This window comes from Apium graveolens, chromosome 11 (assembly GCF_009905375.1).
Source record: "Apium graveolens cultivar Ventura chromosome 11, ASM990537v1, whole genome shotgun sequence".
Taxonomy (NCBI): domain Eukaryota; kingdom Viridiplantae; phylum Streptophyta; class Magnoliopsida; order Apiales; family Apiaceae; genus Apium; species Apium graveolens.
This window is the reverse complement of record NC_133657.1, coordinates 92,058,434-92,062,133: the sequence shown is the minus strand read 5'-3', so window position 1 is coordinate 92,062,133 and position 3,700 is coordinate 92,058,434. Positions and strand designations below refer to the sequence as shown.

Here is a 3,700-nt window from a genome sequence, read left to right as displayed (position 1 = left end):
TTATGCCAAATTTTTTTTTTTTTTTTAAATTTCTGAGCAAGTGCGTTTCACTCCATCTTGCTCAACCCTAGACTACTCGGAACATACGCGAGCCGGCTACTAGCCATTCGACGCCTAGCCACAACTAGCAACAACTTCCATATTTTTTTTTCTCCAAAATTTTTCTTTTTCATGTCTTTATCACTAAGAACCTATAATCGAATTCTAAGCATAATAAGTAGATTGACCTTGAAAACAACCAAATTATAACACAATCTAGCCCTTTCGCATTCTCTAAGACTTAGTGGACTTACAATTGTTTCTAGCATGCATATCAACCTACACAACTTAATATCACTTTAATGCTATCACTACACTCGCATCAATATCACAATTCAGTCGATAAATCATTGCAAAAGGGATCATGGTAAATGCATGAGCTACATGACATTCATAAAAAAAAACTATATGGCATAAATTATGCAACTATATGAACTAAACTATCATGAATATGCAACTAAATGACACACACACAATATTCCTTAACTACCACCCCCATACTTAAAATTTTTAATGTCCTCATTGAAGGCAATAATAAGGATTTCAGGCATACCTAATTAGCGGGAGATTCACCCTCGTCGGGTGGAGGATCAGGTGGCCAATCAACCTCGCCACCAGTGTCTCGAACAACAGTACCGAAAGCATGTGTCAAATCTGCAGCAAAATGACGGTGAATATCGTGCATGGCCTCCATACGCCTAGTTACTCGCCTGTACTGCTCATCACCAACACCAGTCCTATCAACTATCTGCTGCACATGAGAAGAACCCTCTATAGGCACTGGAGGATCCGTTCGGCTACCCTCTACATCATCAAAGATATATCCCAACCCCTTGTCAGGGGGTGCACCTAACAATGAATAACTCAAGTAATCTGGCTGTCGGTTGAGCTCAAGTATGGGAGCATCTTCAATAGACGACTCGAGACGATCCTGAGAAATTTTCAGCTCTGCTAACCCAAGAGAATCGAATGGCACATCCAACTTTCCTCTTCCACAGAGGTGCATTCAAAACCTGAATTTGCTCTACTTTAAAGCACTCCTCTTTAGCTGTGGGTAATTTTATTTCCTTGAACACATTGAAAGTGACCTTCTGATCATAAACCTTCATCGTAAGCTCTCCTTTTTGCACATCGATCATAGTTCGGCCTGTAGCCAAGAATGGTCTTCCCAAGATAATGGGAATCTTCTTATCTTCCTCGAAATCAAGAATTACAAAATCAGCAGGGAAGAAGAGTTTATCCATCTTGACCAAGACATCTTCCACTATACCTCGTGGATAAGCGATGGAACGGTCAGCTAGTTGCAATGACATGTATGTTGGTTTCGGCTCAGGCAGACCAAGCTTCTTGAAGATAGATAAGGGCATCAGATTGATGCTAGCTCCTAAATCACATAAACACTTGTCGAACGACAAGTTTCCGATGGTGCAAGGAATAGTGAAGCTTCCAGGATCTTTAAGCTTCGGAGGCAACTTCTGTTGCAGCACAGCACTGCATTCCTCCATTAGAGCAACGGTCTCTAAGTCATCGAGCTTCACTTTCCGAGAGAGAATACCTTTCATAAACCTCGCATAGCTAGGCATCTGTTCAAGAGCTTCAGTGAAAGGTATGTTGATATGAAGTTTCTTGAACACCTCCAGAAACTTCTCAAACTGCTTATCCAGCTTTTTCTTCTGTAGCCTTTGAGGAAAAGGAGGTGGAGGATAGATCTATTTCTCCCCTATATTACCCTCAGGAGGAGTGTGTTCCACAGTAGTCTTCCTTGGTTCCACCTCTACTTCCCTCTGCACATCTTCTTCAGCCACAACTGCATTTTCTGAATCTTGAGATTTTTCAGGCTCTTCGTCTTGCTGAATTTGGGGGCTTGCGACCTTTCCAGACCTTAAGGTGATGGCGTTCACATGTTCTTCAACTTCCCTCTTTCCTAGATTGGCTTCTGTATCACTAGGAAGCGTTCCTGGTGGTCGATTCAATAAGGCATTAGCAATTTGCCCTATTTGGTTCTCCAAAGTCTTGATAGAAACGGCTTGGCTTTGGCATATAAGAGCCTGGTTTTTGCACATAAGCCTCAACTCCTCTAATTCAGATTTTTCATTCGAAGATAGACCTGCATCATGAGTTTGTTGTTGAAGTTGGAGTTGTTGCTGAAAACCAAGAGAGTTGAACAGCTTATTTCCAAACGGCTGGAACGACTGTTGCATCACATTCTGATTGTTGCTCTAGCTGAAGTTAGGATGATTCCAGTTGTCAGGATGATAAGTGTCTGGAACTGGTTGTTGCGATCTCTGAAAGTTGCTCACAAACTGAGCTGAGTCGCTAGATATAGCGCATTGCTCTATCACATGCGGACCTGCACACAGCTCACAAACACTTATTATCTGCTTAACACCATAGTTAGCCAGAGAATCGATCTTCATAGACAACGCCTTTAGTTGAGCAGTGATAGCCGTAGCTGTATCCACTTCAAGAACTCCTGCTACCTTGCCCTGTGGATATCTCTGGGTTGGATACTGATATTCATTAGCAGCCATCAGTTCAATTAGATCATAAGCTTCCTTATAGCTCTTTGCCCATAATGCTCCGCCTGATGCTGCATCGAGCATGGGTCTGGACTGTGCTCCCAACCCATTGTAAAAACAAGTGATTATCATCCAATCAGGAATTCCATGATGAGGACACTTCCTAAGCATCTCCTTGTAGCACTCCCAAGCTTCACTTAGCGATTCTCCCGTTTGCTGCGCAAATTGAGTAATAGCATTCCTGAGTGCAGCTGTCTCCGCCATAGGGAAGAATTTAGTAAGAAACTTTTGAGCAAGATCTTCCCAACTAGTAATCGAACCAGCTGGTAGAGAGTGTAACCAGCTCTTAGCCTTGTCCTTCAGAGAGAATGGGAACAGTCTCAGCTTCACAGCATCTTCAGAAACACCGTTGAACTTGAAGGTGTCGCATATTTCGATGAAATCCCTAATGCGTGTATTGGGATCTTCCGTTGGAGAACCCCCAAACTGGACTGAAGTCTGTACCCATTGAATTATGCCAGGCATGATCTCAAAGGTATTAGCTGTGATAGCTGGCCGGACAATGCTAGATTGAATGTCATTGATCTTGGGTTGAGAAAAATCCATCAAGGCTTTCGTTCGTGTTGCTGGATCTCCCATTGTAATGAGTACCTGAAACACAAACAAATAAACCGTGAAAGTAACAGAATCCGAGTCAGTGAACTTTAACGACCACTGATGACAAGCACATAAACTAAAAATTAACACCGAGTCCCCGGCAGCGGCGCCAAAAACTTGTTAGGGCGAAAACACGTGCTAATATTCACGCAAGTATACGCGTTCGCAAGTAATATAGAATATTTTCTAGTTCGTTCCCACAAAGACTGGTTTAGGTTAAGTTCAATTTATGCACCTATGCAACAATGTATGATTATCGCTCAATGCTAAGACAAATAACAAATTGGGTTTTTATTAAACTAAGAGATTATACTAAATAACATTAACTAAGAGAATTGAGGTTGAATTACTATATATGACAAACATGGGATCCTAACTTCATTAAATACTTCATTCAATAGCCTTATTGTTCTTAACCTTAGCATGTGATGGTGATGACACTAATCAGATAACACGAAACTGATAAACGCCAACTTTCATTGCAC

The 3,700-nt window shown here is 41.7% G+C and overlaps 1 non-coding gene across 1 annotated transcript; it reads left to right on the top strand.

The window, feature by feature from the left end:
* The first annotated feature begins 2,700 nt into the window (after positions 1-2,700).
* On the top strand, positions 2,701-2,807 carry LOC141699196 (small nucleolar RNA R71). The gene has a single exon (XR_012565677.1). It is a non-coding gene; the product is annotated as a small nucleolar RNA R71 (small nucleolar RNA).
* Positions 2,808-3,700: the final 893 nt, after the last annotated feature.